Source organism: Hippopotamus amphibius, chromosome 1 (genome assembly GCF_030028045.1).
Source record: "Hippopotamus amphibius kiboko isolate mHipAmp2 chromosome 1, mHipAmp2.hap2, whole genome shotgun sequence".
NCBI lineage: Eukaryota > Metazoa > Chordata > Mammalia > Artiodactyla > Hippopotamidae > Hippopotamus > Hippopotamus amphibius.
This window is the reverse complement of record NC_080186.1, coordinates 85,876,574-85,903,868: the sequence shown is the minus strand read 5'-3', so window position 1 is coordinate 85,903,868 and position 27,295 is coordinate 85,876,574. Positions and strand designations below refer to the sequence as shown.

The following is a 27,295-nucleotide window of genomic DNA, read 5'->3' as shown; positions in this document are numbered from 1 at the left end:
TGAAATATGCTATGCACAAGACATAGAAATTATGGACAATCTGAAACTGTTTCTCAAACTGTAGAATATAACAGTAAACAAATGGAGTAGAACCTAATTGTCTACGTTTAAGGAAATAATAATAAGAAAATGAAAAAAAGACGTTTCTAGAATATAGAATAATATGTATGATATATTATATCTATATATATATACATAATGGTAAATCGGGGCATATTTAGTTATATCTAGATATTAAAGTTATCTTTAACACAGTGTTTTTTACTGACACGAGAATCCTCATGTTCAGTGAAAAATACCAGGAAACAACATTGAGTGTAGAACATGATCTCCATCGAATATAAAGAATGAAGAGAAAAAAGATAGGAATAAAATATAGCAAAATAGCTACTATATCTGGGTGGTGGGCTTATACTTTTTTCTGGCTTATAATTTTCTTTTCGAAATTTGCTATAATAGGAGCATATTATGAATGATTAGAAAAATAATGAAATAAATGGAAAAATGGAAAAAATAAAATAAGATACGAATACCAGGATAAGTGGCAAAAATCAGCTTTTAGACTCCAACTGTGATTTTAGATAATTAGTCTTTTTTGGTCTTACTTTTTTGTAAGATAGGATTGAAAACAATAAGACTGTTATGAAGAACAACATAATGTAGGAGAGAATGCTTTGTAATTTATGAAACATTAAGAAAATGAAAATACAAAGTATTGCAATGTTTGTATACATTATTTCCATTTAATGGTGCTTATTTCAAAGAAATTACATATGCCATATAATGGAATTGACTGGACAACTTCATTGTGGTCTTAGAATGTAGAATACCAGAGGGAATATTTTTTATCTAACTTACAGAGTCCATTGTAGTTCTATGGCTGTGTGGAAATACTGTACAGGGTTTCTGAAAATGATCACATAAAAAAATTTTAAGAATAGAAAAGAAATGTATCATCTCTAGGTGAAATCTCTGTCTATAGTATAATAGTAGTGAATTTAGAAGTGAAATTCTCAATTTCTTTTCATCATTTTTTCCCCATATCTCTGCTAATTCAACCCTCTTATAATGCCAGAGTGATTTATTTCTCTATTAGCATGTTTGCACCTGTCTTAGCCTCTGCAGTAAATTCTAAACATCAAGGGGGAAAGTGGGACTTTTTAAAAAACATGGTGTCTCCTTGTCCCCTTTTTACTTCCCGAGGCAGTAGTGGGCCATGCGTAGTAGAAATATGAAATTGGAAGGTATTGCGTTGAATAACTTAAGAAAATGGGGTGTCAAAATCTGAAAGAAAAGGTACGTGTAGAATATAGTTTATTAAGAAACAAATGTAAAAAACTATATGAAGCTTTCGGATAATGACTTAATACACAGAAATATAGATTGGTGACATCTATGTATATACCTCTATGGTGAGAATATAAATTACATTTTAGAGTACAAATATTACCAATTAGGGGTTAGTATTTTATTTGCAGAGCCAAACATATTCAGTGAGAGCTGTTTCATTTAAATGATCATTACAAACTACCAGTACATTATAATCTCTGAAATCTGTTCCTTTTTGCTCAGCTTTGTCACGTGTTAGGAATTCTGTCACTAGATGGTGATGTTGAGTTGCACAGTTTATGTTCTTGGCTTTTTTTCTGGTGTGTGTAATAGTAATTGTAGGTGTATCATAAACCCAGCTATGTATCCAGAGTAAAAACTGAAAGTATAACTATGTAAATTAGGAAAATAATTTTAAGAGATACAGTAAATTTTAAATATTTAAGTCAAAAGATAGAAATCCTTTAAAGCTTATTGCTTTGCTTTAGACTCATAGCCTTTCAGAGGTAGGAGGATATAAAGAGGAATCTAAACTTTTCATTGAAAGAGTGAGGTCTGAAGAGAGATTCAAAGACATTAAAAAGAGGTGTTTTTCAGTTTTTCCCTTCTAGATGTGTTAGTCTATAAAGTACAACTTTAATTTCATTTCTCTGTTAATATCTAGTGGGACTGAGGCTGTTTGCCATGTTATTTAAGGGATGTGCTACTCCTGCTACCTAAATATTGTTTTAGTTGCTTATTGTTTTAGTTGTATTAATTTTGCATCCCTTGCTAAGCATAACAGTTAAACTACACTGATATTTCTTTAACTGGTACTTCTACATGAACTGGAGTAAAAGACTGTCTGTGAGTTATTTTGTCCATTTGAATAATACTTGAAGATAAGAACATTATCACTATCCTAGTTAACCTTCACTTGTAGATAAGTTTGTGTGTGTGTGTATATATACATATATATGTATAAGTGCATTTGTTTATATATATATGTCTATATATATGTACTCTATTAATTTCTATTTTTATTTCTGTCTCTGTACAAATCTCCCTGCCCCAGTCAAGGAAATCTTGCAGTGTGACAGCATTTGAAATTTGGAGATCCATTTACTTTTCAGACATATCTGTTAGAATTACAGTTTTATGCACAAGTTTCAATGAAATTCTTTCATAATTGTTAAAAAAAGGAGGAGGGAGAAGGCAACCTAAATATTTATGCATAGTGAATTGAATAAGTACTTTAGAAAACAAATATAAGGCATGAGAAAATTTGAAGTGGCGTTGAAGAAAAATATAAATAAAATGAGAAGTTATTAACATACTTCTAATAAAATCATCAGGTTGTTTAATGGTATGGGAAGTAAACATGAATTGTTTAAAATCCTGAATACATTATATCATGATATAAATGATTACATATGATTTAATAGTAGTAACATATTTTTGTTTTCAAAGTTTTCAAAAAGAAAGGTAGTCATAGATGCCTGTGTGTGTGTGTATGTATGTGTTTTCACTGCATGCAAAGTTTGGCCTGTGAAATTGTATGCAGAGGCAAATTGTAAGCTTTCTATTTTAATCATATTTCTTGGTTCTCTCGTCACTATTTTCCTCCAAGTTTTGTTTTCATTAAACGGATCAGCAGGAATCTCTGGAAAACTCCCCCATCCCACTGCCCCCAGTAAACAGATTGCAAGAGAGCCCTCTTTTCTTCCATGCGGAGAGAACACCTTGTCTTGATCATTTCTGTTAGAGAGAGGCACACACTTTTCTATGCACATAAGCACACGTGCTTATGGTTTGTGTCACCTAACATATGAAGAGGGCAACCAGGCTGAATATCTTTAGATTTTATAAAATATAAAGACAAAAGCACACCATCCCTTCTTCTAGATAATGATGATGGAACTACTTTAATAACCTTATTGAAATGCAGCTTAGAAAATGTACGTTTGGCTTTAGGAAAATGATTAATTACACAAAAGTATTTGCAATTAATTGCATTTGATTATATGTTCCATGTAATTAAGTTAATGTAATTTGTGTAATATGAATATATATGTAACACACATTTCATACATAAATGTGCAAATATGCACACATGAACACACACGCATACATTTGGTTTTATCTGTTTACTGTATAGGAATGTTACTTTCATTCACTCCAGGGATGAGTGAAAGCAAGATTTGTCATTCAGTTTTAGGTGGGCCAATGATAATTTAATTTTTTCACCATTCATGGGAAATAGAAGAAAAGTTCTATTTTAATTTTCACTGATGTTTAATAAAACCAAATATATGCTTAATAATAATACTTGTGGATTACTTATGGATTTGTTAGCAATTGGCATATATGAATTAGGAACTATGTTGATTTACTATGTTTTTCTCTACTTTGAACTTTAATTAGAATTTGAATGTGGGGAATACTGATTACATACTTATTAATTATAAATTTTGTGAAACAACAGCACAAATAAATCAGGTATGGGTTAATACAGTTTTATATTTATAAAATGCATTATCATATTCATTAATCTGAGCATTGGTTCTTTCAACCTGGTGCCTACTGTGTACTAGACAATATTTTCTTAAAAGAAATATTTACAGAAAAAAATCAAATTAATATTGTATCTGCTATTTTGTGACAACTTGATTCATTTAGAATAAAACCAAAACAGAAAATATGTATTATTAGTATGTTAGATGTTACCATTTAAAGCAACAACATTAGCAACAACATAAATAAGGTAAAAAAAAATTGCATTTTTTTGCTTTAGTAGCAAAGGATTGTGTGTTTAAGACTAGAAAGAAAATAAACAGCTTTTGTTTCACTACCAAAGAAAAGTACAGAGCGAAGTCTTATTCTAGAATGCTTATCGTTTTAGATCCAGACTTTGAATGAGCAGCTAATAGCTAAAATTATTTAGGAGATAAAAATTGGTACTGTGAGGATTAGCTTTAATTTTAAGTATCCATAATTGAAGTGCCACATTATGATTTTAATGTTATGATAATCTTGTTAACAAGCTGTTGTGTATATACTATCATATTTTAATGTAGTTGCAAAGCTTAAGTAAACCATAAAGTAAATTGCTTTTTGAATCAGGCTTTTACAAGTGGAAAATTAGGGGTTTACATGTTTTGAATACATATTTTGTAATTATATTTGGCATTTTCTGCAACTTAAGAAGAATAATAGAATGTGTTTATAGATAATTCATTATTGTTTGTAAGTACATTGGTATATTTTGTTAGTGCTCATTCTAATTAATTTTGGTTCATTCCACATATAACACAATAGTTGATTCTATTTTTTTTCTGTAATAGTCTTCTAGAAGATATACATTGCAGTTCAGTTTTCCTATTTATCATTCCTCAGAGATCAGCACATTACATTTAAAAGAAAATTTCTACCTTTTCTTATCTATTACTTCTACAGGTTATTATGATGTATACTGAATTTGTTCCATTGAGAGTGTTTGTGTTTATTCTATTTTGGGGGAAATAAAGTGTCCCATTCTGACAACTGGTGAAGATAACTAGTAAGTTAGATTTACTTTTTCTGAATTTGTTGCTTCAATTAACAATTTGATAGTCTAAAGCAGAAGTAAGCAATCAGTTTATGTAGAACTCCGGGTAGTAAATATCTTCAGCTTTTCTGGGTCGTATGGTCTCCATTGGAACTATTCAATTGTGCTGATGTAGTGCAAATGCAGCCACACACAACATGTCAACTAATGGGTGAGGCTGCGTTGTTGAGGTTCTGTTCTAATGAAATTTTATTTATAGAAATCAGCAGCCACCTGGATTTGTCCCATGGATCATAGTTTACTGACCCCTGGTTAAGAACAAACGTGACATAAACCAATTAAAATACATTTCAAAGAATTGTTTGGTACATATAGTATGAATTTGTAATTTTCTGTGATAGGTTAATACTAAAAACATTATGAAGCTTTTCCAATTTTATTAATAAGCATGACAGAACATTTACGGAGGTGTCATATCTCACAACTTCTGGGCCGGTCCTTGAAATTGAATGTTACATTTCCTAGATTACTCGTGTGAGTAAACGAGCATGATTAAGAATTAAATTGTCAATTGCAATTGTAAAATCACCTATATGCAGCCAACATGAGGTATCTGTATCAATGCCACTAAATCAGTTAATGTTAATTTGTTATGCTTGTGGTTGAAGAACCATGTACATTATGAAACAGTATAATGTTACTCTCCAGTTTGACACTAGTTTAACCACAATGTGGTACCCATGAAAATACAACTTTGTGATATTTTAGTTTATCCTATAAAGGGATGAAGAATCATGGCATCTACTAAAGTACATGCATGATATCTGATATTTATTGGAAAATAATCATTGTGATGTGTCTTTTGGTCGATTTAACTCTTTTACAAAGTTTTGTACCCATGGGACTGTCTGAGGAATTGCCTCTATGTTAAAATTTAATCAATCAGTATTTATTTAATAAATCAGTGAATAATGAATAAATCTTTTTCTTCTAGTGCACAAAGAAGTTTTTTCTAGGATTCAGTGAGAAACCATATGGGAATACTTGAACTCTTTTTAAAAAAAAGTCCTGATCTTTAAATTTCAATCTTCCTAATACCTTCAAGAAACCTCCCCCCCAAATTTAGTTAATTTAGTGCATGTTCTAACTTTTAGCCCTATAGTTCTCTCCCATTTTAAGGGCCATTACTTTGACTGGCAAATAGAAGAAATAATAGTAGTCATTGTATTTAGAAATCTTCCATAACATCAGCTTCTGTCAAGGTTTAGTGGAAATGGGTGTTTGTTATTGGACCTCAGAGGTGATACTTTTAGTCAATATCTATGCTTTGTTTACAAACCAATTATCTTGTCAGTATCTCCCTCCATCTTTGAGAAGAGTTTAGAGCAATCCTTTTTTTTTTTTTTTAAGCTAGGTAAGAAAAATAATTTACAATAAGGTTAAATTACTTACTGGTGTTATATTTGTCACTGTCATATTTTTCCTTCATGTTTCATTTCTTCCTTCATCCCCTTAGATGTTGTTTATAATTTCATATTCTGTGAGGGAATATTGCTTGAGACATTTCTAACCCAGGGCTAAGAATTGTGTTGAAATTTAAACAGTTTCGATTGACAAAGCTGTTTGAGGAATCAGATTTTTTCTTTTTAATAGCGAAACAAGGATAATAAATTTCTTCATTGTAAAGAAATAAATTACTAGTTTTGACATATAATTATAGTTAAATGATTGCATATGAATAAAATATATTAAATAATTTAAAAAGCATTGGGTAGCAAGTTTGAGCCAGTTAGAACCATTAATTGAAGTCTGAGAATCATTCCTTAGGTTAGGTCTTTCCGTTAAAATGAAAGTCTGTTTTTATTTGGTAGTAATACAAGACTCGTCCTGCAATTCATATTTCTTTAGGAATATTCTGCTCATTTGAAATTTTTAGAGACTTGATTGTTCTTTCAGCACTTCCACCAAAATAGCTACCTGATTTTAAGGGTCGTGACAAATATTTTTGGTGTATATTTCTATAGATGATATAGTTTTTCCAGAAAGGTATCTTGACTATGTCAATACTAATACATACTATTTGCAATCTATAAATATATGAGAAAATTTAAGATTATCTAGACATGCTAGATTATTGCATACCTCTGATTAGTTTTTTGTCTACTTATATATAACAACAAATACATTTTAAATATGATGTTGCATAGAAATAATATATTTACATAAATTTCCAAACAGTGTATTTAGGCTCTGAGTAAATTCCTTAACCTAAATTTTATATTTTATAATGTCATAAGTATGCAACATGGTAGATTATTTGGACTTGACTCCATCCAGGCTGATATATTAACGTTAGGGTACTCAGAATTTAAAATTTACTTTGGAAAGAAACCCTCAGTGTTTGAAAACATATAACTATTAAATGCTCACACACACTCAACTTATGCATCACACATGCGCACACACACAGAGGCACACTCATATGTTCCTTGTAGCATAATTCAAACTGAATATCTTTGAATATCTTATCACATTCCAGGTTTATCTTGTGCTCAGAAGTGATTGTAGTTATCATATATGTTTACTAAAAACAAAAGTAGTCAAACCTCTTTTTGTTCTTGATTATTCAAATCAGTTTAATTGTGGGGCCTGCCAAATACCAGGTGTGGGCTGGATGCCAGAGTTGGGGTGTGAACAGCCTTCAGTCTCTACTTTCAGAGCATTATGCCTGGGGGTAAGTCTTTCCTGGTAAAAAAAGGTGGCTTTTATAAAGTGTTTAGGTAGAATCTAGTGATGTGCATAAAATTTTGTGAGTCATTAACATGTATTTATTAATTTTAAAATCATAAGAGAAGATTAAAACAAAACCAGTGGTGAGGAGCAATTGGTGAAACTAAAAACCCAGAAATACTCACAGTTAGGAGGTTCTTGATAAGGAAACAATTTACCATCAGCAAGGGATGATTCATTGTATTGGTTTTTAAAATTTCAGTTTAAATACTAATTGATTTTCTCATCTTGACTGCTATCCTTGAAATATAGATGTATCAGGTTTTTATTTGTGGTTTTAATTAATTTCTTTAAGTTAGTAATCGCAGGCTCTTTATTGGAAATTAATTGGTATTAGGGTTTATAAGGACTATCTGTAGCAAGAATTACAGTGAGTCTTAACAAATTTTGAATTTCAATTATAATTTAGGATGTTTTATATATATATAAAACTATCATGGTTATGTTTTCTAGTAGAACTTTAAAATTTTGTGTGTATATTGGGGTGTAATTAAATATACTGATTGATAATACAGTTTATTGAATTGTAAGAAAAGTTAGGATACAGAAGATGTGTTACATAAATACAATTGACTGTTACTCAGCCATAAAAAAGAATAGAATGATGCCATTTACAGTGACATGAATGGACCTAGAGATTGTCATACTGAGTGAAATAAGATAGGAAGACAAATATCATATGATATCATTTATATGTGGAATCTAAAAAAATGGTTCAAATGAACCTATTTACAAAACAGAAATAGAGTCATAGATGTAGAAAACTTATGATTACCAAAGGGGAAAGGGAGGAGGGATAAATTGGGAGATTGGAATTGACATACACACACTACTATATATAAAATAGATAACTAGTAAGGACCTACTGTGTAGCACAGGGAACTCTACTCATGCTCTGTAATGACCTATATGGGAATAGAATCTACAAAAGATGAATATATGTATACATATAACTGATTCATTTTGCTGTACAAAAGAAGCTAACACAACATTGTAAATCAACTATACTCCAATAAAAATGCATTTTAAAAAAGATAATTTCAACTTACTCCACTCAGCTTTCTTTTGGTGTTTTTTTTTTTTTTTGAAATAAAAATTTCAGCACTGATCCAAAAAAAAAATGAAGTTATGTTTTATATACAAGAGTCTTGAATCTCATCTATGACATTTTAGAAGATTTGAATAACAAAGAGGGCTTTGTTATTACACTAAATCTTTTGTTGTTTTGAGCAACGTCTATATTTGTGAACTCTAATAGCATTTATATCTAAAAGGGTGACTCTAGTATAATAGATATAAGGCCGCTGAAAACACAGTGACATTGAAAGTTTGTGGAGATAGCTACTCTTAGACATGGTACAAGTATTTATTAAATTCTTAATTGTGCAAAGCACAACTAGGCATGAGAGTTACAATCTTGAGTTACAATCTTGAGCAAATTTCCATGAGCTTTACCATCATAATGGTAATGAGATGAGGAGGTAGGCATTTATCAAACAACCACATAAATGTATATTAAATTGTAACTAAGATAGTTCTCCAAAAGAAAATTGTATTTGTAAGAGTGTAAGTTATAGGATGATTTGACAAGGCAGATTCACCAAGGGAGTTAATTGAGCTGAGATATGAAGGAGGGCTAGGAGGCTATAGGCTAAGAGAAGAGGTAAAGACATAAATGGGAAACCACTGCGGTGCACAGTTCTTTGGGCATATGGCGCATGAAAGGATCCTCAGCCAACCCAGACATCTCCATTACCACTAGCTCACCTTGTAGTTTAACGGAAGTCAGCCTAGCCAAACAATTAGGTCATTCTTGACTCTTTTTATTTTTCTTTTGTCTCATATTCTGCACTCTGTTAGAATCCATCTGAAAATATTGTTGTTTCTTTAAAAATATATCCAGAATGTTCAAGCTCAGTAGTTCTGAAACTTGGAGGCACATTAGAATCACCATGGTGACAAGGGAAGTTTAAAAACTTCCAATTCTACCCAAACTCCAAACCAATTAAATGAGAAGTATGTGTGTGCATGCATGTGCATGCATGTGCACACATTGGGGAGGCTTTAGTTAGCATCAATATTTTTAAAGCATCTCAGGTGATTCCTGAATGCAGCCAAGGTTGAGGACTATACTTCCAATTGATCTCCACAAAGTCTGTTCTCCATGCAGGAACTAGAATGATCTTATTAATTTGTCAGATCATATTTCTGCTTTGCTCAAAACCCCTTATTGCTTTCCTACCTCACCTAAAGTAAAATGGAAAATTTCTACAGTATCTCTTATATTTCAGATTCCCTTGACTGCCTCTCTGACTTTATATTTTGTGACCCAATTTCTCTCTTACTTACTTCCAGCCAGGGTGGCCTAACTATTTAGAAATTAAACAACAAATTTAAAAATAACCATGATTCAGAGGATAAATCACAGGGGAAATTTAAAAAAATATTTTGAATTGAATACTAATGAAACATCAAAATAATAAAACATCAAAATATGTCAGATGCAATTAAATCATAATTTAGGGGAAAGTTTATAGCCACTCTGGAAGACAGTTTCAGAATTTATTATAAAACTAAACTACCCTTACCATTGTTACTATATTAAAAAAAAGATTAATTAATCATAGGTGAGTGGATTTATTTCTGTGCTTCCTATCATGTTTCATTGATCTATATTTCTGTTTTTGTGCCAGTACCATGCTGTTTTGATGACTGTGGCTTTGTAATGTAGTCTGAAGTCAGGGAGCCTGATTCCTCCAACTCCATTTTTCCTTCTCAAGACTGCTTTGGCTATTTGAGGTTCTTTTGTGTTTCCATACAAATGTAAACATTTTTTGTTCTAGTTTTGTGAAAAATACCAGTGGTAATTTGATAGGGATTGCATTGAATCTGTAGATTCCCTTGGGTAGTATGATCATTTTGACAATATTGATTCTTCCATGGTATATCTTTCCATCTGTTTGTGTCTTCTTTGATTTCTTTCCTCAGTGTCTTATAGTTTTCGGAGTGCAGGTCTTTTGCCTCCTTAGGTATATTTTTTCCTAGGTATTTTATTCTTTTTGATGTGAAGGCAAATGGGATTGTTTCCTTAATTTATCTTTCTGATCTTTCATTGTTAGTGTACAGAATTGCAAGAGATTTCTGCATATTAATTTTGTATCATGCAACTTTACCAAATTCCTTAATAAGCTCTATTAGTTCTCTGGTAGCATCTTTAGGATTTTCTGTGTATAGTATCATGTCATCCACAAACAGTGACAGTTTTACTTCTTTTCCAGTTTGGATCCCGTTTATTTCTTTTTCTTCTTTGATTGATGTGGCTAGGACTTTCAAAACTATGTTGAATAAAAGTGGCAAAATACTGATTAATGTTCAATCAATTAATTGATTAATGGTCAATTAATCTATGACAAAGGAGGCAAGAATATACAATGGAGAAAAGTCTCTTTAGTAAGTGGTGCTGGGAAAACTGGACAGCTACATGTAAAAGAATGAAATTAGAACACTCCCTAACACCATACACAAAAGTAAACTCAAAATGGATTAAAGACCTAAGTGTAAAACTGGATATAATAAAACTCTCAGAGGAAAACATAGGCAAGACACTCTTTGACATAAATTGCAGCAATATATTTTTGGACCTGTCTCTTAGAGTAATGGAAATAAAAATAAAAATAAACAAATGGCACTTAATTAAATTTAAAAGTTTTTGCACAGCAAAGGAAACCATAAACAAAATGAAAAGACAACCCACAGAATGGGAGAAAATATTTGCAAATGATGTGACTGACAAGGGATTAAGTTCCAAAATATACAAATAGCTCATACAGCTAAATATTAAAAAAAAGAAACAAACCAATCCAAAAATGGGCAGAAGATCTAAATAGACATCCCTCCAAAGAAGACAAACAGATGGCCAAAAGGCACATGAAAAGATGCTCAACATCGCTAATTATTACAGAAATACAAATCAAAGCTAAAATGAGGTATTACCTCACACCAGTCAGAATGGACATCATCAAAAACTCTACAGATAATAAATGTTGGAGAAGGTGTGGAGGAAAAGGAACCCTCCTACACTGTTGGTGGGAATGTAAATTGGTATAGCCACTATGGAGAACAGTATAGAGGTTCCTTAAAAAACTAAAAATAGAGCTACTGTATGATTCTGCAATCCCATTGCTGGCCATTTATCCAGAGAAAACCATAATTTGAAAAGATAACATGCACCCCAATGTTTATAGCAGCACTATTTACAATAGCCAAGGTATGGAAGCAACCTATGTCAAATGTCCATTGACAGATGAATGGATAAAGAAAATGTGGTATATATGCAGTGAATACTATTCAGCCATAAAAAATAATGAAATAATACTATTTGCAGCAACATGGACAGACCTAGAGATTATCATACTAAGCGAAGTAAGCCGGACAGAGAAAGACAAACATCATATGATATCGCTTATATGTGGAATCTAAAAGGAAAAAAAAAAGACACATATGAACTTACTTCCAAAATAGAAAGAAACTCACAGATACAAAAAATAAATTTATGGTTACCAAAGGGGAAAGGGAAGTGGCAGGAGGGATAAATTAGGAGGCTGGGATTAACATATACACACTACTATGTATAAAATAGATAACTGACAGGACCTATTGTATAACACAGGAAACTATATTCAATATTATGTAATAAACTATAAGGGAACAGAATCTAAAAAAATTTATATATATATATATATATATAACCGAATTGCTGTGCTGTACACCTGAAACTTACACAATATAGTATGTCAACTATACTTCAATAAAAACATAAAAAAATAAATAAAAAGGAAAAAGGAAAAAAGATTGTGGATGTATACATCATTATATTAAATAATAAAAGAGATAGAAAGACCCAAATAAAAAGATGTTCTACCTGATAAGATCCAGGACAAGGCAAGAATGTCCACTCTTAACACTCCTTTTCAATACCATATTGGAAGTCCTAAAAAATGCATAAAACAAGAAAAGGAAATAAAAGGTATATAGTTTGGGAAGGAAGAAATAAAACTGTATTTGTTTACAGATGACTATCTATGTAGAAAATCTGAAAAATATTGACCAAAAAACCCTCCTCAAATATTGACAAAAAAACCTCCTGATATAATAAGCATTATATCAAGGTTGCAAGATATGTGGTTAATATACAAAGTCAATTGTTTTTCTGACACCAACAATGAGCAATTGGAATTTGAAATTAAAAACACATTTTCATTTCTATTAGCAGCCCCCAAAATGAAATATTTAGGTATAAATCTAACAAAATATGTATAAGATCTATATGAAGAACACTATGAAACTCTAATGGACACAATCAAAGAGAAACTAAATAAATGGAGAGATTCCATGCTTCTGGATAGGAAGACTCAGTTCTTCCCAAGTTGATCTTTAGATTTAATACAATTCCACTCATAATCTTAGCAGGTTTTTTTGTGGATATCGACAGAATGATTCTAAAGTTTATGTGGAGAGGTAAAAGATCCGGAATAGCCAGTATAATATTGAAGGAGAAGAACAAAGTCAGAGAATTTACACTACCCAGTTTTAAGACATTCTAGCTGCAATGTTGTGGTATAGTATTGGCTAAAGAACAAACAAATAGATGAATGGGACAGAATAGAGAGCCCAGAAACAGACCCACACAAATATAGTCAACTGATCTTTGACAAAAGATCAAAGGCAATATGATGGATACAGGATAGTCTTTTTAATAAATGGAGCTGAAACAACTGGATGCCCACGTGCAAAAAATGAATATAAACACAGACCTCACAGTCTTCACAAAAATTAACTCAAAATGGATCATAGACTTAAATGTAAAGTGCAAAACTAGAAGATTCCCAGAAGATAACATGGGAGAGACTATAGATGATCATGAGTCACTGATGACTTTCAAATACAATACCAAGGCATGATCTGTGAAAAAAAGATAGATAATCTGGACCCCCTTGAAATTAAAATTTCTCAGCACAGACACTGCCAATAGAATAAGACAAGCCACATATTGGGAAAAATATTTTCAAAAGACGTATTTGATAAAAGACTTATACTCAGAATACACAATGAATTCTTAAAACTGGGATAATTAAACAAACAACCTGACTGAAAAATGGGCAGAAGTCTGAACATTTTAGTGACCCTGAAGTAAACTATGGACTTTGAGTGATCAAGATATGTCGATGCTAATTTATCAATTGTAAAAAATTATGGCCAGAAAATAAAATCTCTAAGATTTAAATATTTTCAAAGTTGATTTCTGTCTCAGTATATGGTTTATGCCTGGTGAATGTTTCATGTGGACTTGACAAGAAGGTTTATTCTGCAATTGTTGAGTGTAATGTTCTATAAATGTCAATTAGAGATCTTCAGTATCCTTACTGATTTTTATTTACTTAAATATTTTTTTCTGAGAGAGGGCTGTTAAACTTTTCAACTATGATTTGAGATTTGTCAGTTTTCTCCTTTTGTTTCTAAGAGTTTTCATTTCATGCCCCATTCCCTCTCCCTCCTCCTTTTTTTTTCTGTGTTTGCCTTTTAGAATTTTTTAGTATCACTCTATAAGCCTCCCACACACCGCTAGAATTCTGCATATGTCCAGCAGAGAGACAGACGTGTTCATCCTCCTAGTTTTCCAGTTATAACACCCCTTCCCTTGTGCCAATGATCGCTAGAAGTTTGGTAATTTCTCCTCAACTCATCTTGAGAACATTCTCCCTTCTCAGGAATTTTAGTTTGTGTAATTTTCCTTGCTTTTTCAGATCTCTGATGCCTCTGATAATATGTTTGTGGTTTATTCAGCTTTTTTCTAGTTTTTTTGCAATTCGAGTATCGATTGACCTACTGCATTCTGTCTAGAAGTTGAAGTACCCCTCTGTTACCTTAATACATTGTGTTAGTTATTAAATTTATGTACTGGGTGAATGTAAGCAATTACATGTCATTATAACTTTAGAGAAAAAAATCTTGTTTTTTTTTTGCTTTATTCATTTCAAGCAGAATATTTAATCCACTTTTTTTTCTTATTCTCTCTAAAATATAGGGATATAAGAAGTTTTCATCTTCTCACTTTGTGTTCATGCCTTTAGTGATGTCACCTACTTATTTTGCCTTTATTCATAGTCTCCATATTAGTTAGTGTCTCCTAAATCAATATTATCTGCCACATCATCTTGAACCCCAGACATAAACCTCTAAATGCTTATTTGACATATGCAAAATTCAACTGCCTAAAACCAAAGTTAATTTCCTTTACCTTTTAATTGGTCTTCTACCCTTCCAGAGTTCTAATTTTGGCTCTGTCCCTAGGACTCACTGTAACTTTTAGTAAGCTCCTTAACCTCTATGAGCCTTTTCAAAACATTTTAAATTTATATTTCATTTAAATGATTTGAAATACAGCCCCAGGTCATTGTTTGTTTTAACAAAATATTTTAGCAAGTGTCAAGTTAGTATTTATCTTTTTTTTCAAAACCAAAATAATATACATTCAGGTTACCCCACATGTAGCTTAAGTGATTCACTATTTTGATAAGAATTAGTTATTAATTGGTCCTGTCAATTCAGTTCAGTGCTTAAAAGTGTAGGTTTACAAATCCTAAGAGACAAAGCTAAATTAGTTTTAATTGGGCTTTTTATATGACCACTTTAACACTTACTTTTCCTAAAGTGACTGTTTTTGCAACTAGAATATGCAACCTGTTATCTTCTAATTTCTTTAATTCCCTCTTCTTTACTCAGGAGAGAGTTCTGTATCATTGACTATGCTACACCTGGGTGAACACAATCAAATACCTAAGACTTTGGTGTAGGAAAATAAATATCAATGAGATTCTGTAGGGATAGATAATGTCAAAGACACATTGTAGGATGTGTCTAATTAAAGTTTTATGAAATAAATGCATTTATTTATTTTTCTCAATGAATTTGTATAACATGTTAAAATCCTCAGAAATAGTGAGTTTGGGGAGAGAGTTTTAGAACATCATCCCCTAAGATGTAATTTGCACCATTATGTTAAGTTCCTTTTTTTTTTTTTTTTTGTTACTGTTATATTCACAAGTGTCTGTTCATGAAGAAATTTTATGTGTGCTTTTACGTAAAATAGTTTTTTGGTATCCTTATAATCTGATCCTCAGTAAATACTCATAGTACTTAAGGAATGGGTGGTATTTATATAAAGCTCCAAATTAGATGTTATATCCCGTTATATGCAGTCCTTTTTATCCCCCTTAAAGATGTCTGCATTAAATGAGAATTAGGGTTAAGAAAAAAACAGGTAACGTATTAACAATTTTTTTTCTAAATAGAATGTGATAAGACTTTTCATTATTCACTAGAAATACCATTTTATTACTATTAGCACAGTTGTCCATAAAGCTACTCCAGCTTAAAAACCTTTTGAATCAGTTTTTTACTTCAGTGACACAATTTACTTTAAAGGTGGTCTTAACGTGCGGAATCCTGCGAGAGATGGAGTGGAGTTATCAAGCATTTTCTAAAGATCTCTTTTAATTCTTCTATGAAGATATTAGCACTTTCATAAAGGTTATTTATTTTGACAAAATTAATCATTTAATATAACCCTAAATGATTGTCTCCAGGTATAAATTTCAAGACTACTTTGTATACAAAGAGACTTTGCTCTTTAGCTGTATTTTATTTAATAATTAAAAGGAAAAAAACAACAATTTTGTAATCTTTGAATAGTAAGATATATGCTGTTAATCATTTAAAACATTTGGAGAAGACACCTTTTTTTTTTTTTTTTTTTTTTCAGAATGCTTCTTATTCTCTAGCTTTGTGTAGTCCAGTTTTATAGATATTTGGATATAAGTATGTGTGCCCATATTTCCATTGTCAAAAAATACATTCAATCATATTATTAGGAGCATTTGCCATTACAAGCAGTTCTAATACACCTTTTGATTAATATCTTTAAATTTTTTGTGTCATATTATTTTTATCTCTAATTTAAAATAATTCAGAAATCCTTGTGTTGTATATAAAGGAAGAGCATGAAACAAGATTATTATACTAACTCAGTGATATATTATAAAGAAGAGTATTTCCTGTAGGGTAGTCCAATTACAAAATAGTAAAACAGGAACAAAACACAATAAAGTGTTTTTTCTATTTGTTTCAGTAAGTTTAGCACAGCAGGAATTGTGGCATTCCTCTTGGCTGGGGCGTCAAATCTGCAGTTTGAAATGTAACAGCAAATGGGAGTTATTTTAAAGACATCATATATAAGCTAATAACCTTAGCCATATAAATGAGATAATTATACAGCATTTAATATATTTAATTTGCTTTTATTGTAATAATTTCATACCTTCGGTTTGAGAAAATAATGTTTATTTGAAAAGAATAATAAACTAGTGTGTTGAAGACATGTAAGAATAGAACTTTGAATCATTTAAATGCTACTTTTGCCTTTATCAAGTTTTTTGCAGTTTTTTGTCTTTTTACTTGACCATATCTTGATGAGCCAGTTTAGTTCAGTTTGAGAAAGAAAGGTTACTGGTGGGGTAAATTAAACAACAACCATAATGGAAAGAAAAAAGAAAAACTGATATAGGATTCAATAGAACTTTTGAAGAAAAAAACCTGAAACCATTTCAGGGCCATACCTTGGACTACAGCTTGAGAGGGAAAAATATGCTCATTATATAGATTTATAGACATTGAAAACATATTTTTTAGTAGTAAAAGTTCTAAATTTCAGAAAGATCAGCCAAGGCATGAAAGATAAGTAAGACAGCTCTGACATCTACAGTAAAGAGAATAAGATCCCCAAAGTCAGGATCTCAGATAGTGAGTCTTGCAAAGATAAAGCTGAGAGTCTTGGTAAAAGAAATATCTGAGGAGTATATCTGGGACACCCAAAGGGCAACAGATGGTACTTTGAGTAGTAGAAAACTGCTTCTGACTCAGTGGTTTCTTGTATATTTCTTCAAGTCCAAAAGTCTTACTGGAGCATGGATGGCCCTGAACTTATGTGAAAATGTGCTTAGTGGTTCCTGGTAGCATGGCATGTTGTATGTAAATGTGGAGACAGTAAAATGAATTTAGACAGAAACTTTTAGTCTTGCCCTCCAACATTTAAGCAGTTTCCTATTCAGGCAGAAGAAAGATTTGTCTTAAGGCTTATGTTCATATGTTCATAATTAAATAGCTTTAAAAACCTGAAAGAATTCACTAAGAGCCAACTGTCAGAATCGTGCTGTAACCAACTACAAATTTATCTGGAAGGCGTTTCACTGCCAACCTTTTGGAATATGTACTCTGAACAGTGTGACTCCATGTCTTTACCTCTCAGTCATACCTCTACCCACTACAATCTGGCTTCTTTGCATCTCTTTTTCTTTTAAGCATAGTATCCTTTCTTTACAAAGTAAAAGCTCAATTGACATACTGATGTATTTTAATTTGGTTTATTTTAGTTATCATTTATATCCTGCTTCTAAAATAAATTAAAAGAGGATCTGTTTGCATGAAGATAAGACACTGCTAGTCAAATAATAAAGTAAATAATATTTGTTATTTATTGCAAAGTAAACAGTTAAGAAAGGCATAAGAAATTTTAAAAAATGCTGGGCAGTGAATAGTTATTATACATGGCTGAAAATTCGATTAGAGAGAGAGGAGGCAAACCATAAAAAGTTTCACAGAGCACAGGAAAAAAAGAAGATAAGAGAGAAGAATCATCCTTTGCAGTTGCCATTTTCTCTGCCCTCTCCTTCCTCTCAGTCTTCAGTTCTCCTCTCTGAAGAACTGAAATCTTACCTTCTTAGAGACACCTTTCTTGGTTGCTATATAAACAACACCCAAGTTACATCATCAGCATTTCCTATCCATCTTTCCTAGTTTATTTTTCTCCTGAGAACTCACAACTATCTAATATACTGTCTATATTACTTGTTTATATTTTATGTATCTCTCTTGATAGAATAAAGCTCTATGAAGGCAGGAAGTTTTGTGTGTTTATTCACTGCACATGCCTACCATTCAGAATTGTTCCTGGGGCATGACAAATGTTTAGTACGTATTTGTTGAATGAGCAATGAATGAATAGATTTAATAATTATATTTGACATACAAGCCCAAAGATAAGGACAGAGATGGGCTGTAATGTGGAGATCTGAGAATGCAGGATATAAAGATGGAGATATAATTGAAGCCATAGAAATGAGTGTGGAATGAGACAAAAGATCATATCTTGAAGAACTCCAATATTAATAATTATTTAGAAAAAGAATGGGAAAACGCAAATGAAAACAAAGGAGACTAGGGAATGACCAAAAAAGCAAGGGGAAAATATACTGTTTTTAAAGTTGAAAGAGAGTGCTTTAAGATGGAGACAGCAGCCAACTTTATTGAATGCTTCTGAAAGATTAAATAAGAGGAGACCTGAAAATGTATTCTCTGGAATGAATGGTGTGGACATGCTTAGTAACATGAGTGTAGCCATGGAGAAGTAGGAGCAGAAACTAGACTGGAATAGACTGCTGAATAAATGAATGAATAATTGGGCAGGGAAAAAACGGGGATGGTCAGTATAGACAACAAACTTATTTTGACTTTTTGGCTGTGCATAGGAGGGAGATATAGGATTCAGGGAAGAATGTTATCACATTTGAATGACTAAAAATAATTAGGTGCTAATGAGGAGGTTCTAGGAGATGAAAGGAGAAAGAGGTGAGAGTTGAAAGCGTGTGACTTTAGAGACAGTAGAAGGAGATGGAATCCTATTGCATTTGTGGGGATTCACCTTTGATAGGAAGAGGACCAGAAACACCATTGTGATAGGGGCATAAGAAAAGACGGTGGTCATTACAAGCAGGTTTAGAGAACTGAGGCAGCTCTGTTAGGGAGAATCAACTAAAGGCTTTTGTCACAAAAGTGGAAAGGAAGATTATCATGCTGAGGATAAAGGAATGGAACAGAAATGGCTTTGAAGTCAGGAGAAAAGATGAAAGTTTTACATAGTTGTTCTGGAGAATGGAAGAATGAGAAGTTGACCAAAGACATAGGTTCCATTTCTGTGGAGTCTTGAGACCTCAATTAATTGGTGACACTGGCTATATTATGCTGCTGGTTTTCTGTATGTATGTATGGTTTTCTCTGTGGACATGAAAGTTTTCATTCAGAATAAGAATTTTGTAAGAAAGGCATAATGGAAGAGCTGAGTAACAAGAGGATAGGCATCTTTATAGAAGGTTCTTTAAAATCATTAAAATGGAGTTTAAGTAAAAAAAAGGGATGAACTAAAATAAAGAAAAATTGAAGGACTCAATCATAATAACTGTAATTTATTGCTTACTTACCTTATGCCAAGAACTTCCTAAATACTTTACATATGATTAATCAATTCTTGTGACAATACTATAAGGTGGGTGTTATTATTACTTAAATTCGAAGTATTATTCTTACATTAATTTTACAGTTAAGAGAACCATGCCTAAGGTTACACAGATAATAAATAGCAGATCAGGGAATTGACCCATTTGATAGTCTAGTTCTGGATGTCTTCACTTTAATCATTTTGCAACACAGAGTACAGCAGAGATCTTGAAGAACATAAAGACCAGTACTGATTGGGAAAATGAGCAAGCAGAATTGCAGGCTAAGAAATTTATGTTGGAATTGTGGAATTTTGAATTAGTAAATTCAGAGGGAACACACTTTAAAGTGACAACAAGGTTCTAGTTTTGGCATGCGAACTTATATTTTTTCCTGCTCTCTTCCAATGGAACAATTCAATGCTGCAGGTATAAAATACTTTAGTCATACTTACTGAAGATTATGTTTTTTATGTATCATTTTTGAAGCATAGGAGTGATGGTAAGTCATTGAGACCCTAGTAATTTGTTATGGATTTTTAAGAAACTGGATTAAAGTATTCTCAGTGAAAACTCCATGGGAGAGCATCTTGAGGTAATAATCTCAAGAAATGGTTCAGACAGAGATAAAGACCAAAATCACAGAGGAGCAGTACATGTTTATTTCACATTATGATGAAGTGCATAGTCTATACTTCACCTTTGTTATTTCAGATAACTAGCATGGACTTTCAGAAGGTAGTTTTTTTTCAGGATGAGAACTTATTCATGCAGGTGTAAATTTGCCTCTAGAAGTTATTGTCATATACTCAATAATTTCCATGAAAATTTGCTCATTGATCACACAAATCAGGGTCACATGTTATTGTAAGGCTAGGATAAGCATTCATGATTCCTAAGGAATACTGAAGTTACTCAAATGTACAAACTTCCTGGAAACCTTATTTCAGTTGGCGTAATGTGCGTGACTAATCACTATATAAATCCTTTATGCCTCCCTGTTGCTTTCCATGGGTGAGGGGAGATGAACCACTGAGGTGAAGTACACAGAGTTTCAGGTCCACCTTGATATGATATCAAGCTTGGCATGTATGAGGATCCTGAAGAAAGCAGTGTGGATGGAATTTGGTGGAGGAAGATGAGTTCTGAGGCAGTATATGACCCGTTGGCTGTGGGAAGGAGTATGAATTTTATTTTAATAATATTTTAAGTGAACATTAAGAGAACATTAAGAAGCAAGTGAACATATAATCTCTACCCTTTTTAATAGATAGAAAATTAAGATTCAAAAAGCTTCAGTAATTTGCAGATGGAAACTCTCTTAAGTGACAAAGCTACAACTTATACTCTTGTCTGCTAGACACCAAAGTCTGTCTGTTTTCAATACCACTTTTAGAGCCCGGTACACAGAAGATTATTCAGCACAGGTTTTGGAACATATGTGGGCTACATGACATCGTAGATAAAAATTTAAACACTTAAGTGAATATATCTTAAGTATCAATGCTTTAGATGTGTTTAACATAATATTTTTATAACAGTTACATAAATGTTTATTGTGAACTTTCTGTTTTTCAGTATTGTGCTAAATACTTTACATGGATATCTTGTTTCTTCATAATAATAATCCCATGATGTAGCTACTATTATTATACTCATTTTATGTATGAAGATACTGAGACTCAAGTCGGTCAAGAAACTTGCCCATTGTCATACACTGAAGAGGTGGTAAATTCATAATAGCAAAAACTATTTCACTATTTATTGGGTTATTATGGAGAATGCTGTTGAACCATGGTTTATTAGCTTAGTCTGTGGTTAGCCTGTGAACGGTTGGGTCTTATGAAAATAAAATAAAATAATATCCTGTAATTCCCATTCTCACTGATCATTTCTCATTGCAGAGAGAATATCTAGAGATCTAAATTAGGAGAATAACTCTGGAGCAGTAGATGTCAAAAGAGATGACTTTAAATGTAGGTGAGGACTATGTCCTTATTGGGAATATGGCCAAATAAGGATTTTGAGGATATTTATTCAATTATTCAACAAATATTGTAAACCTACTATGTGCCAGGTACTTAGAGAAAAAAAGATTTGTGGGTAGGAGCCAACTAAGCTCAATACATTTCTGTCTGTGATTTAATGTTTCTTCAGAACTTATCAGAACCTAATAGTCCCTGAAGTTAGGCTGACAGGAATCTATGACATGCCAAACAAAAGACTTTCTAGTATTGACCTTGCATTGCATATGTTACTAAGCAAAAGCTTATAAATATTAAGATGGAGATATATCTCTACGTACAGTTTGATCATTTCAAAAGCAAAAACAGATTTTTAAAATAGACTTACTGAACTCTGAAATATTTATATCTGAACTTTCTATCTGAAAATTGACAAAATAGTGCCAGTCTCATGATGCTTAGTTTAGCACAGACACATGACTGCTAGCTAATCTAAACAGTATGCCTAGCCAATTTGTTACCATCCTGGAGTGGTGTTCAGCCTGCTTAGTATTATGAAAGAAGGGGTGAGCTGGAGAATATGGCCTCTGCCTCTGGGTTGTTAAGCCATCCAAAGCTTGGGATGCATGGCTTTTAAAATACACATCTCTAATTCAGAATTTTTTCTGATATCATACAGTTATATGCTCTTCCACTTTAGTGTATACTCTCTTCAATATTTTATGTTGAAAATGAAAAAGTAGAAATGTAAGCTACTATCCTTTCGGCCAAATGTTCAACTTTTCCTTCTGTGACTTTGAAGGTAGTAGACTGCAGATGTAACAGATCTTGCTTCTTAAATGAATATCCTCAAGCAAAATTGTTTTAAAAATATGCCTGGTATCTTTGTTTATACCTAAGGGTTGCCTAGCTATCAGCTGCATGCATGCTTTTCATTGAACTGTGTAAGGGGGTGTGTGTGTGTGTGTGTGTGTGTGTGTATACATTTGGTATGGCTTCTAATAGCATGTAATAATTTCAGGGGAGGAAAGAGAAGAGAGAGCAAGATAAATGTATTACAATTTTGTACTTTCTCCTTGCAGTTTTTTAAAGATAAGAAGGCTCTGTTACTAAATATAAACTGGTAATTTGATCATTACCTGCTATTCATTTGAACTAACTACAGTCAGCAGATACTGGGCAGTGAACAGAGGGGACTCTTGGAAAGCCATGTAGTTTTTCCAAGGGTGATTGCTATTCTGTGTGTATTTAGCTAGGAGCTTTCCCATGTATAATCAGCTTGCTGCTGCCCATTTCACTGCCAAACATTCTTTCTCTATGGTAGCATAATACTGTTTCCAAGGGAACAGCTTATGGCCAACACTTACAGTAGTGCCACAAATTAATTTCACAGTTATCAGGTTATAGGATGATAATAGTAATGTGAGCTACTGTGAAATTACCATTGTTCCCATGAAGTTACAGCGTAATTATTACTTTTTGTGGTAACTAAGCAAATAATTCATGTCACTACTGCTGGATGTTTGTTCTCTCTTCTCTCCGTTTCTCTGTCTCTCCTTCCTTATCTCTCTTTTCCCTTCCCTTCCTATATTTTCCTCCTTTGTTGGTTCAGAATCTCCCTGACACCTTTTTCACAAGAAACACTGTAGAGTAATTTTCGCTTTATACTGGCATTAAGAAAAAGTTACAGCGAATTGGGGTGAAAACTTATTTAGGTAAGTCATGTCCATAGTTAGGATGTTTAGTTACATCACAAATATGTAAGGACTAAAACATAGATTTTTCTCGTGTATTGAGAGAATATTTTAAATTTGTGATTAGTGTGGAATGAGAAATTATAATATTGTTTTCATAGAAAATTAAATCCATGTGTCGAACAGAGGAATCCATTCAATGTGATTAAAAGCACTGAAAAAAAATGAATGTTACCTAACTTTCTTGATTAGCTGTGTAATTTGACACAAGGAAAAAAAACTGCCTTAAGCCTCAGTATTTCTGTCTATAAAATGGGGGATAATAATAATATCTGCCTAACAGAATTAATATGTAGATTAAAAGAGAAAGTGAATTTTAAACTGTATAATACAAGTTTTAAGGTGTCACCATCATTGCTGTGTCTTTAATGGGGGCATTTCTTGATGAAATACTTTTTTTTATTTGTAGGAGAAGATTTATAGGGAGACTTTAAAATAATAGTAACACAGGGAAAGATCATTTTTATCACATTTTATTAGAATAAGAGATAGTGTTTCATTATATCTGGGTGCAACAAAATGAGACATGCAATTATTGTAACAGTAATTTTTAATAAATAAATTCCTCAGAGATTGAAGTTAATATTTAATACTATCTTTACTGAGTACATACATATATTAAAGTTAGACACATACATAGAAGTGTGTATACTATGTTTATTGTTTTTAAAAAAAAAACTGCAATGATGAATGTGAAATTTTGTTTGCTATGTCAAAAAGTGGAATAGTTAAGATAATGGTAAAATTATATAAATGAAAGTCAAGTTTATGTTGGAATATTTTTTCTGATTATTTGCTGTAATGTATACTCTTCTCCATTCTACTTTAGTTTGCTTTTTAATATATTTTATGTATTCTATTAGTAGGACCCACATATGACTTACAGTTAATATGTTTCACTAAATGTTCAATAGTTGATTGCATAGTTATTTATTATTCCAACACTATTTTATTTTATTTTTTTAAAATTTGTTTATTTATTTTTCTATTTTTATTGGTTGTCTTGGGTCTTTTTTGCTGTGCACGGGCTTTCTTCAGTTGCGGTGAGTCAGGGCTAGTCTTCGTTGTGGTGTGTGGGCTTCTCATTGCCCTGGTTTCTCTTGTTGTGGAGCACAGGCTCTAGGTGCGTGAGCTTCAGTAGTTGTGGCACATGGGCTCATTGAGGTTGTGGCTCACGGGCTCTCAAGAGCAGGCTCAATAGTTGTGGCGCATGGGCTTAGTTGCTCCACGGCATGTGGGATCTTCCTGGAGCAGGGATCGAACCCATGTCCCCTGCATTGGCAGGCGGATTCTTAACCACTGTGCTACCTAGGAAGCCCCATTCCAACACTTTAAATTACATATCCCTAGCATTTAGAAAATTGATAAATGATGGAATAAAATAATGTGATCATATTTGTTGTACATAGATATGTTTGTTGAATGAATAAATGAATTATGATGAATATGTCATAAGCTGCCTCCAGTTGCTGAATCTCTTTTTAGAGATAAGAAGTTACAAACAGAAACTTTTTTCTCTTCTATATTTTTCTGCTACCCATTTTGAAATTACCGAAGACTGATAGCTTACATAAAGGAGCATGACTTTAACTGAGCTCTGGTTATCTTATTAATCATCAGTTTTCTTATATTATTTTAATGACACTTATGGGTGGTGTGACATAATTGAGGCTTAGTTTCATCATTGGTAAAGTGAAGATACTGCTGCTGAAATGCTGTGGAACTAAGAAAAAAATATCTAAAAAGTATTTAGTACAAGAAAGGGCAGCTGCAGACTGAAGAGTCAGTAGCAGTATCTTTCTCTTTTTTTCTCTGGGAGATGGGCTAAGTCCTATGACTAAATTGGTGTTGTAGATATCTCTGATTAAGGTTTTCTGACAGTATACTCCTCCTTTGTATCTAATGGGCCTACAATGAACAATTACTAATTGAAGTACCTTTACTCTATGCTGCATTATGATTGCATGAAAGTGTTAGGAGAAGAAGGTTCTCTTTGTGAGCTATTGAGAAGCATACATTTATTCCCTCATTTTTAAAATGCTTATATATTTTTTGAAATCAGTTTCTTAAATCCAAAATATTGTGAACACTGTACTTCCTAGAGCAGTTAATAATTGAAAAGATTTTTGTTTTTTTCTCTTTTCCCATTACTAACTCCTTATCTATATTCCTGTTTCCTTGTCTTTTGCCACAATTTAACAAAAAAAGAAAAATCTAGTAAAATATTGATGTAGCTGAGTATTTAACTGAACAAATTTCAGTGATCAGAATAGTTTTAGACAAGTCTATAAAATATTTGTTTTCTTCTTGTCCACAAATGTGGGATACTGTTTGGAATGAATTAGTTTAGTGTATCACTTAAATATTCTTTTTCTCAAAGAAAGGGGATTTTTTTTTTTAAGTACCCAAACTTTCTTTATTCTTTTTTTTTGGGGGGGGGTACACCAAGTTCAATCATCTGTTTTTATACACATATCCCCGTATTCCCTCCCTTCCTTGACTCCCCCCCCCCGAGGCCCCCCCCACTCTCCGCCCCAGTCCTCTAAGGCATCTTCCATCCTCGAGTTGGACTCCCTTTGTTATACAACAACTTCCCACTGACTATCTATTTTACAGTTGGTAGTATATATATGTCTGTGCTACTCTCTCGCTTCGTCTCAGTTTCCCCTTCACCCCCCGCCCCCTCCCATACCTCGAGTTCTCCAGTCCATTCTCTATATCTGTGTCCTTGTTCTTGTCACTGAGTTCATCAGTACCATTTTTAGGTTCCGTATATGTGAGTTAGCATACAATATCTGTCCTTCTCTTTCTGACTTACTTCACTCTGTATGACAGATTGTAGTTCTATCCACCTCATGACATATAGCTCCATCTCATCCCTTTTTATAGCTGAGTAATATTCCATTGTGTATATATGCCACATCTTCTTTATCCATTCATTTGTTGATGGGCATTTAGGTTGCTTCCATGTCCTGGCTATTGTAAATAGTGCTGCAATAAACATCATGGTACAAGTTTCTTTTGGGATTATGGTTTTCTTTGGGTATATGCCCAGGAGTGGGATGACTGGATCATAGGGTAGTTCTATTTGTAGTTTTTTAAGGAACCTCCAAATTGTTTTCCATAGTGGCTGTACCAACTTACATTCCCACCAACAGTGCAGGAGCGTTCCCTTTTCTCCACACCCTCTCCAACATTTGTGGTTTCCAGATTTTGTGATGATGGCCATTCTGATCGGTGTGAGGTGATACCTCATTGTGGCTTTGACTTGCATTTCTCTGATGATTAGTGATGTTGAGCATCTTTTCATGTAAAAAGAACTGTACCTGGGGCCAACTGATTCATGGGCAGACCACGACATAGTTACTAGACTTAAGCATGGTTTCCCTGTAAGCTTTGCATTGTTGCAAATGCAAATTTCTCACTCCTTCAAAAATGTTTAGAACAGCTATCCTATAAATACACACTAGATCATAAAACTTGTTACAGCACTGCTGATGCTACAGTTGCAAAAGCAGATTATTATGGTTTCCAAGTTAAGCAGAG

At 32.6% G+C, this 27,295-nt stretch overlaps 1 protein-coding gene across 3 annotated transcripts in view; it reads left to right on the top strand.

Annotated features, from left to right (window-relative positions):
* The window catches only part of DPYD (dihydropyrimidine dehydrogenase), an 807,016-nt gene that overhangs the window by 120,068 nt on the left and 659,653 nt on the right, over nucleotides 1-27,295 (top strand). The window lies entirely within an intron of this gene.